Genomic DNA, 10,899 nt, shown 5'->3' with positions numbered 1-10,899 from the left:
CTCGACGGCTTCTGGCTGCAAGCCGACGGCTGCTGCAGCAAGGCCTCCAGGGCCGCGGTGGAGGTCTCTGCCGCGGGCAACGCAGTCCTGGGCCGCGGCTGGCAGACATTCGCCCGCGCGCGCGGCCTGAGCAGGAGGTGCACCCTTCATGTCAAGTACGATGGTGTCACGACCCTCTTCGTGAGGGTGTTTAGGGAAGATGGTCGCCGCGCAGGGTGCTGCCCCGAGGACAGTGGCGGTGACGACGAGCTCGGCCCGGGCGACGGCCGTGACGAGGCTCAGGGCGAACTTGCCCTTGGCGACGACCGCGGTTTGCCCAACGGCGGCAGCTTCTCCTCCGGCGAAAGCTCCAGTAGCAGTGGCTACGACCAGCTGCCATGTCGTCGGGCTCGCTATGAGGACGGTGGCGGGTCGTCCCGCCACCGTGCCCCGGTGAAGCACGAGGAGGACTCCGGCTGAGTCCGGGGGGGCGCCGGGAGCCAACCCTCGTGAGCCGCTGCGGGTGCGCATGCCTCTTTTGCTCGTCATTTCCTTTCTTCCTGCATTCCAAGAAACAAGTATGGGCCCCTGCGTGGGCGTGTAATGAACCGTAATTTTCATGCTGCTTGCGTTATGTTTATTGTTCCTGTGTTGTGTTATGGGATTCATGCTTCATGTAGACGTAGAGGGATAACTTAGCTGGATGCGCCCAGGGTAGTTTCCCGTCTCGTGAGGGCCTGCCCTCTGGCGCCTGGTGAGGCCTCTTTGTTGCTGACTCAGGAGCAGTTGACCTCAGGGGGCGTCTCAAAGCTGCAGAATTTGTTAGGACGTCTGTCGGGTGCCTCATCCTTCCTTGTACGAGGCCTCATGAATGGGCTAATCATGGCCTAGCGCACCATGTCGCAGTACCCGTGGGGCACGGACTTAGGTGGGGGTGCCAACCACGAGCTCAATCGAGGGCGCCTCACGAAGATCAGGGGAGCCGAAGCTCTAGAGCGATAGGTCTTTGGCAAGGTGTGTTCGTGGCTTAGGCTAGCCCAGCGCACGCGCCCACCTGCCAAGCCCCCGCACGAGGCGCGCGAGGGAGAGCGTCGGGCAACTGCTGTCCTCCCTGGCGCAAAACAAAGAACCAAGCGAAGAAGTAGAGAAAATAAGGAACTCAACTGAACAATCGAGAAACGCCAGAACTTCAAATTTCATTAAAAAGGTTGCAAACCAACTACATAAAGAAAATGAACGGCCGCGTACGGCACCTAGTCTAGTCTTCTCACCAGCACGGAGCTAAGTGATGCCACTAGGACGTGGGAGGGAGCCCCCGAGGTCCGAGGGTGGCACTCCGGAGACTCCGGGGCGTGTACAGCCCCACTCATTATTACGTGAGAGTGTCACAAGCGGAGACTTTCATAGGCACTGGGCCTTGCTTCATGGGTAGAACTTCCAGAGATGCTGGATGTTCTAGGCGTTCTGGATGGGGATACCATCCTGCGTCTCTAGGCGCGCGACGCCAGGCCTGGAGACGCGGGCAATCCTAAACGGGCCCTCCCACATGGGAGAGAGCTTATGCGGCCCCTACCTAGAGAGCACCCGCCTCAGGTCGAGATCGCCCACCTCGAGCGTCCTGGAGCGGACGCTGCGGCAGTACTGCCGCAACGCCTGCTGGTACCTTGCCACCTGAAGCGAGGCTTGACGGTGGCGTTCCTCCCCCAGCACGAGGTCCATCCCCCACGTGGCATCCTGGCGTGCCTCGTCAAACGCCAAGACCCATGCGGAGCGATGCCTGACTCCGTGTGGGAGAACCGCTTCGGCTCCATAGACGAGGAAGAACGGGGTCTCGCCTGTTGGCTTGGTGGCAGTGGTGCGGATGGACCACACCACGGACTAGAGCTCGTCGTGCCAGCCCCTGCCGCAGGCCTCGAGCTTCTTCTTGAAGGTCCTAGTTTTTAGGCCTCTCAAGACCTCCGCATTGGCATGCTCGGCTTGGCCATTGCTACTGGGGTGTGCCACTAAGGTGTAGCATATCTGCATTCCATGGTTAGAACAATATGTTTTAAAGAGATTCCTAGTGAACTGCGAGCTGTTCTCAGTGATGATGCGGTTAGGGACCCCGAACCGACTCACGAGGCTCTTGATGAACTTGATTGCCGAGCCGGCTGGGATGGTGCGGACGGCTTCCACCTCCGCCCACTTCATCACACAAAATATTTAAATCATGCACAACCCCGGTTTCAGCCAAGCAATTGTTTCATACTTTAGTATTCTCAAACTTTTTCAACTTTCATGCAATACATGAGCGTGAGCCATGGACATAGCACTATAGGTGGAATAGAATGGTGGTTGTGGAGAAGACAAAAGGAGAAGATAGTCTCACATCAACTAGGCATATTAACGGCTGTGGAGATGCCCATCAATACATGTCAATGTGAGTGAGTAGGGATTGCCATGCAATGGATGCACTAGAGCTATAAGTATAGGAAAGCTCAAAAAGAAACTAAGTGGCTGTGCATCCAACTTGCTTGCTCATGAAGACCTAGGGCATTTGAGGAAGCCCATCATTGGAATATAGCCAAATTCTATAATGAAAATTCCCACTAGTATATGAAAGTGACAACATAGGAGACTTTCTATCATGAACATCATGGTGCTACTTTGAAGCACAAGTGTGGTAAAAGGATAGTAGCATTGCCCCTTCTCTCTTTTTCTCTCTTTTTTGTTTTCTCTTTTTTGGGGCCCTCTCTTTTTTTGGCCTCTTATTTATTTTTTTCGTCCGGAGTCTCAACCCGACTTGTGGGGGAATCATAGTCTCCATCATCCTTTCCTCACTGGGACAATGCTCTAATAATGATGATCATCACACTTTTATTTACTTACAACTCAAGAATTACAACTCAATACTTAGAACAAAATATGACTCTATATGAATGCCTCCGGCGGTGTACCGGGATGTGCAATGACTCAAGAGTGACATGTATGAAAGAATTATGAATGGTGGCTTTGACACAAATACGATGTCAACTACATGATCATGCAAAGCAATATGACAATGATGGAGCGTGTCATAATAAATGGAACGGCGGAAAGTTGCATGGCAATATATCTCGGAATGGCTATGGAAATGCCATAATAGGTAGGTATGGTGGCTGTTTTGAGGAAGGTATATGGTGGGTGTATAGTACCGGCGAAAGTTGCGCGATACTAGAGAGGCTAGCAATGGTGGAAGGGTGAGAGTGCGTATAATCCATGGACTCAACATTAGTCAGAAAGAACTGATATACTTATTGCAAAAATCTATTAGTCATTGAAACGAAGTACTACGCGCATGCTCCTAGGGGGATAGATCGGTAGGAAAAGACCATCGCTCGTCCCCGACCGCCACTCATAAGGAAGGCAATCACAAAATAAATCATGCTCCGACTTCATCACATAACGGTTCACCATACGTGCATGCTACGGGAATCACAAACTTTAACACAAGTATCTCTCAAATTCACAACTACTCCACTAGCATGTGTCGGCGTCCTGGGAACGGGGGTCCCCAGACTTGCGAGCCTGCGGCCCGCGGCGTGGCTCTGCAAGCGGGCCTGTACGGCCCATCTTCACCAACAAGCTTTCAAGACCCTCGCGAGGGGCCAAGCCTCGTGAGGCGGACGACACAAGACCTCCTCGGGAGCGGCCTCACCAGGCTGGATCGCGAGGGGTGGAGAGATCAAGGCAAGGCAAACCTCGCGAGGTTCCAGTGACGTGAGCCATGACGATCGAGACCAGGCGGGCGCCAGGTGGGCGCCAGCGCGCATAGTGTCCTTGTTTCCTCTTTGGTGCTAAGGAGGCAAGCGCAGGCGAGGAGTACCAAGGCGTCCAGCAAAGGTTTCCATATCGGTGCAACGAGACCAAGACCAGCAGGACGGCAAGACAGATGTCATCGTGGAGCCCAAGACGGCGTCACCACCAGAGCCATTGGCAGGCGAAGACTACTTTTGTCAGGATAAGCTGTACTAGCTGTCCCCTTTCAATTGGCCGTTGTGGGATCCCTTCCCGCTCAATATTTGGGAAGAGGACCAGGGCCTCTATAAATAGGGCTAGCCACCACAGTAGAAGGCAACTCATCCTGAGCCTGGGCAGATCGAACAGATCGAGATCGAATCCTCACACCCTCAAGTTCACCGAGCACAAGAACACCTCGCCTCAGGAGGCTGTTCTTCCCCTTGTACTGTTCATGCTTAGCCCAAGAGGCAATCCACCACCACCACACTAGAGTAGGGTATTACACCACAACGGTGGCCCGAACCAGTATAAATCTTGTGTCCCTTGTGTTGCGAGTTCGTCGATCTAGCCTAGAGATTGCGGAGCGTGTGAGGGCATGATCTGTGAGGAAGAGATCTTTGCGCGCACCCCAGAGTTCGAACCTTAAGGGTAATGCCGGAACCCGGAACCCGAAATCCGACATTTGGCGCGCCAGGTAGGGGTGCGCCGGAGTTCTCCTTCCGTTGATCCGCGTCCCATCGCTTTGTCGCATCGATGGCGGACGCCCGCCGAGCCCGCGCTGAGCGCAGGTCTGCCCTCGCCACCCACGTCGCCTAGACGGCTCCCGTCGGCGGGCCACATCGTCGTTCTCCGTCGCCTGCCGCCAACGCCGCCATCGGCCCGGCGGGGAACGAGTAGCAAGCATCCTCGCTGCACCCCTCGGTGCGGCGGGACGGCCGCACCGCCAGTCCATCGCTGACCCCGGCCGGTTCGTCATCCCACGCTCGTCGTGCTCCCATGGACGCACAGGCCGCGCTGTGCATGGCACGCAAGCTCCTGCGCTACCGCCCCATCGACGACCTCTACAAGGACTGGCTGGACCGCATCGTCGAGCTCGTCAGCGCCGCAGGGGGCTCCCTGTACCGTCCCTCTCGCTGCCTCGTCCACCGTCAGCTACAGGCGACGTAGCTCACGGAGCACCTCCACCACCTCTGCACCAAGACGGCGCCCTGGCGCCAAGGCGCGCGGCTCCGTGGCGGGACCCACCGCGTTCGGCGCCCGTGCGTGAAGAAGGAAGCTGCCAAGAAGTCCCTCGCCCGCAAGAGAACGCTCCACCGCTCCCCGCACCACCACATCAGGATCGCTTGCTGCGAAAGGGCCCCGCGCCGCTTGCCGTGGCAGCGCGCGGGCGCCAAGACCAAGCTCCACCTCCAAGACGGGCCCCGGTGACCATGGTCGGTTGCCGCGCCTTCACCCCCGAGCTACGTAGTGTCGCCTGGCCGGGCAAGTTCGAGCCAGACCTGCCTCCGCGCTACGACGGCACCCCCGACCCCGCGGGGTTCCTGCAGCTCTACGAGCTGAGCATCAAGGCGGCCAACGGCGACGAGAAAGTCATGGTGAACTGGTTCCCCATGGCGCTCAAAGACGGCGCTCGTTCGTGGCTCCTGAACCTGCCTCCAGGCTCGATCTCCTCCTGGGACGAGATGCGCGACCGCTTCGTCGCCAACTTCCAGGGCACTCGTGACCGCCCCCCGGCCGCGGGTGATCTGCGCCGCGTCAATGTAACATCCCAAATTTCCAATTTGGAATGTTATACATAGGTCATTCATGCATATCATATTTTATTGCATTTCGTTTTTGTGATCCCCGAAATTCTAAGCAACTCAAGGACCCATGGAGAGAGTTGGAGATTTCACCGTTTTCATATTTGAATTTTTATCAAATATCAAAACAAGGATCACTTTGGTTTTAATTATTTTTCTCTCCAAAAATATTTCATATTAAAAATATATGAGAGGAGATAATATGACTTCTCCAAAATAAATGAAATATTGGGGGGAAAATACCAAAATCAAATAATATATTTTATTTGGATTTTTTTCTATTTTATTTAAATTAGAAAAAAATATGCATTTTTCAAAATTGCATTTTAGGCCAAGAAAATGTTCACCCTGTTCTAAATATTTTATTTAGACGATGAAAATTTGTTTTCGTATTTTTAGATTTTTATTTATTTTTCTAGGATTTGTTTTCGGCGGAATATGTTTAAAAAAATTCCCGCCGGACCGAACTAGGCCGAGGCCAAGTTGGCCCAGCCGCCCCGCGCCGCCGTCTCCCTCGCGAAGACCGCGAGCCACCCGCCGCCCCTGCAGTGGCCGACTCGGCCACGCCTCCCCGCCCCCTGCTGGAAGCCGCCTCCCCTCCCCTCCTTAAAAGCCGACCCCAGACCCCCCTGGAGCCCCAAGTCGCCAGCCGCCGTCGCCCGCAAGCCGTCGCCCAGCCGCTGTCGCACGCCGCCACATGCCGCCGCCACCTGCTGCTGTGCCGCTGCCGCGCCGCCGCGCCGCCGCGCGTCGCCCTCCGCCGCCCGCCGCTGCCTCGCCGCGCCGCCGCAGAAGCCGCCGGAGCCGCCGCCGTCGATCCGATCCCAAGCCGTTTGGTTTTTTTCGGTTTTTAGGTAAAATCCCAGTTTAAAAAAAAAACCTAGTTCTGTTTTTTTAGATCGGTTCGTTCGGTTTTTCTCGGTTCGATTAAATAGCGGACATTCGTCCGTCGTTCATTTTAACGAATGCTGTTCATCCGTTAGCCGCAGGCAGCGAACGTTCGTTCATTAGCCTGTTCGTCAGTTTTTCTTTTCCCAGGGTTTTTCCGCGATTATTTTCGATCGCGATTCCAGCCCAAATCTTTGATTTGGTATATCTTTTCGCTCGTTTATCCAAATCAGGTGAAACAAGCATCTAGATCTTCGTCTCGAAACCCTCTTTCTGTTTAACCAACTTGAACAAGATTTTGGTACTGTAAAATTTGACTTTAGTCCAGATTAGTAAATGGATCTTGTTTCTTTCATAGTTTGAGTTTCGTTGCTCCATTTGTTTTGATTCCTTTTTGCAGATCGAATCTCTTTAGTTGTGTTTTTGGGATTCGATCTTCTTATTTGAGTTTTACCCGTGCATCTATGATTGATTGCTTATGTATGCTATTGTTTGTTTGCGATAGAGTTCCTGGAGTGCGGAGCGTGCTACTACGAGTCTCTAGGTTTTGCAGATCATCAGCAAGGCAAGTAACACATTGATCATACTCTTTTCATACCTAGTTTTTATGCATTAGTATCAATCATCAAACATTGCGTGATTAGGATGTGGTTAACTTGTGGGTATTGGGAAGTAGTTGTTGAGGTAGAACCTATTGCCCTGTTTACTATCAAACCCTTGGGAGTTACTTCTACGTTAATATGACGTGGTTTGGGTGAGTGAATCGATGACAAATGTGAGATTGTTAATTAATGGTACTTAAGGTGGCAACTTTAATACACATCTGGGTGGATTGCTTGTGGTCACCTGGAGAATCCAGTGTTGTCCTAGGATATCCCGGAGTACCCGTGTGATCATCCTACGGTCCGCCACCCAGGCTCAAAGGGATCATAAGGTTATTCATGCTAGAAACTTCCATGTGCAGCCACAAGCTATTATGGGCTCTAGCATAGTTGAGTATGTTGCATGACCTCTTCCAGTGGTAGGCTAGCATATGTAGGGGATGTAGGTTGGTACTATCTACCCGGGGTTAGAGTAATGCTTCTGAAAGACTGTGTCTCGGTCATCCGTTTCTCAAACACCATGTAGTGTGAGAAATCCAACGGAGGAGGTCGAGTCTTGTGGGGAAAAGTGCACAAACCTCTGCAGAGTGTACAAACTAATCATGGTTAGCCGTGCCCCGGTTATGGACATCTTGAGTATCTGGTTCTTGGATTATCATATGGATCTCATCACTCCAAATATAATTTTGTTGGGTTGATAATTACTTTTAATTGGGATTTGAGTTGGAGGAACCTTCTCAATGTTGTTCAACTACCATGATAGTTAAATAAAATATATTCCTTTATTGTCGGAAAAAATTGGCTTTTCGCAAAACATATTAACCATACAGCCTCCACCAGCCATATATGCATGTAGTGATAGCAAATATCTATTCATTACTTTACTGTGTTACTATGCCAGCATATTCCATGTGCTGACCCGTTTTCGGGCTACAACGTATCATATTGCAGACTTTTCAGACGAAGAGTAAGGTTCTCTAGGCCGTTATCGTGCACTCAGCTATGCCGTTGGAGTTGATGGACTCACTTCATCTTCCAAGCCTTCCGCTGTTATCTTTTTTAGATGGCCTTAAGCCATATTTATTGTAATAAGTTCTCTTTGGAGACTATAGATGTAATAAGTGTGTGATTTCTACTCTGTTATAAATCCTTCGAGTACTGTGTGTGTCAGCATTACCGATCCAGGGATGACACTGAAGCACAGAGACTTGACCGTCTGAGGTCTGGTCGCTACAAGATGGTATCAGAGCACACGCTGAATGTAGGACACGACCACTAAGATGAGCCATAGGTCACTCTTCTCTACTCATTTCTTACTCCTCTCCATTTTCTATCCTTTAGGATGGCGGACTCAAGGAACAAGTTTGCACAACCGGATGAAGACACACCTTTTGGACGACACTTGAAGGAAGTCACTAGGTACCTGAACATCGGAATACCAAGCTTCACTGGGACCTACACTGCCACTTTACCAGAAGAGGAGTGCTGGATGATTCGAGTTCAAGTTCCAGGAAGGACTTTCATGCCAGTCACTGAGCCCAGAGAGTTTTCCTTTGATGCACCAACATGGAGTCTAGGTAAGAGCATGGCAGTCCACATTGCTATGGGACGTATTGGAGAAGTCTAGAAACATGAGCTAAAGGACACTATCTACCAGATATGTGGGCGCCGAGATGAGCAATGGGAGATGTTCAGTACCAGGAAGGACAGATCCATTGCAGCTTTCATCCAGGAGTTAATCCAGCACATTCGACGCCAGGAGAACCAGATGTGCGCTAGCATGATAGATTTGAAGAAGGCTATGACTAGGAACATGGAGCTAGAGGAGGAACTCAAGTCTACACGCGACGGATATGAGGACGAAATCGCAATACTATTGGAGAAGAATGACGACCTGATAAAGAAGCTCGGACTATTCCTGGGAGACCCCGCACCAGGAGGAGATGACGACGAACCCAAGGAGATTCGTTCTGAAGACTACATCATCATCAATGACACCGACTCCGATCCCGACAGTAGTGATGATGACTGTGAAGACGAAGCTGGAGCCGATATCATGGAGTCTTCCACCGATCAAAACTTCTAGTAGACCACCATATGATCAAGTAGTATTTCCCCCATGTATATAGTATAGTCTAAGCACTGTAACGATAGTTAGATCGATTGTATGCCCTTGCTTGATTGATTGAGTGATATGATACGATTGTGTTTGTCTCATGTGCATATGGGTAGTGCTTGCCCACTAGACCTCATTCTATTCTAATCTCTTCCCTCTAAACCCATCAGATGCCTCCGAGATGTGATACCGGATTTGTCTTCCCACCGGAGCTCACTCAGTTGATCCAGCAGCAGAATGCCTTGATGCAGTTGTTAGTTCAGAACCAAGGCAACAATAACAACAACAACAACAACAACCCACCGCCACCACCTCCAGTTGACAACTTAGCCCGTTTTCTGAGGTTGCAGCCGCCGGTGTTTTCCTGTAGCACCGAGCCGATAGTTGTTGATGATTGGCTACACAGGATTGGAAGGGAGATGACCACCGCAGGTCGCATAGATGCTGAGAAGGTGCGCTTTGCCGCACATCAATTGGATGGACCAGCAGCCTCATGGTGGGAGAATTACACACCCACATTCCCTATAGCCAATGTTACTTGGGAGCAGTTTCAGCAAGCATTCCGCACATCCCATGTCTCAACTGGAGCTATGAGCATGAAGAAGCGTGAGTTTCGCAACTTACGCCAAGGGAATCGTACTGTGGGGTAGTACGTGGATGAGTTTAGCAAGTTATCTCACTATGCCCCAGATGATGTGGCCACAAATGTCGCGAAGCAGGAGAAGTTTATGGAAGGGCTGAACGATGAGATGAGTATGCAGTTGATGGTGGCAACATTTAACAACTACCAGGAGTTGGTAGATAAAGCTCTCATGATTAAAGGGAAGCAGCAGCAGATAGAGAGCCGCATGAGGGAGTATGGACAAGGGAAGTACAATTCAGGAGCTCAGCAGAAGCCTCGTTTTACCCCGAACTCGGGAGGATTTACCCATAACCATGGAGGCCACACTCACAATGGAGGAAGTTCTCATAATCATAATGTCTCCAAGAATGGGAATGGGAATGGAGCAACTAACAATCAGAACCGCTCCAATCCAGCCACACCCGCCAAGTGGGACCTAAGTCACATTACTTGTTTCAAGTGCGGGAAGACTGGACACTATGCCACTGAGTGCCCTGAAGCGAAGACCGGAAATGGTAATGGGAGCTCTGGGAATTTAACAAAGGACAAGTGAACCACGTGAGCGTGGAGGAGGTTGAAGAGCAGCCAGACGCAGTTATCGGTAAGTTTTTGGTTAAGTCTTTTACCGCTCTCGTTCTTTTCGATACTGGTGCATCGCATTCATACATATCAAGGGGATTTGTGGACAAGTTTAAGTTTCCAACCCTAGCCCTTAGGACACCCATGCTAGTGAGCTCACCAGGTGCAGAGTACATGGCCAGCCGATGGTGCGATCGGATACCTTTAACCATCGGGAGCCATGTATTCCCCTCAGACCTAATAATTTTGGAGTCGCAAGGATTGGACATCATATTAGGCATGGATTGGTTATCGAAGTATGGAGGAAACATTGACTGCGCTAGTAGGTCTATTCTACTCACCACCCTGGAGGGAAAAAGGATCAAGTATGTATCCAGGCATTTGCCAAGGAGGACTCAAGCAAATTCCCTCTCAGGAGTTGTTCAGGAGGAAGTGCCTGTTGTGAAGGATTACCCGGATGTGTTTCCAGAAGAGTTACCAGGCATGCCACCAGATCGAGACATTGAGTTCTTGATAGAACTATTGCCAGGCACCGGACCTATATCAAAGAGA

Source organism: Aegilops tauschii, chromosome 4 (genome assembly GCF_002575655.3).
Source record: "Aegilops tauschii subsp. strangulata cultivar AL8/78 chromosome 4, Aet v6.0, whole genome shotgun sequence".
NCBI lineage: Eukaryota > Viridiplantae > Streptophyta > Magnoliopsida > Poales > Poaceae > Aegilops > Aegilops tauschii.
The sequence above is the reverse complement of the archived record's forward strand: the minus strand, read 5'-3'. Positions refer to the sequence as shown.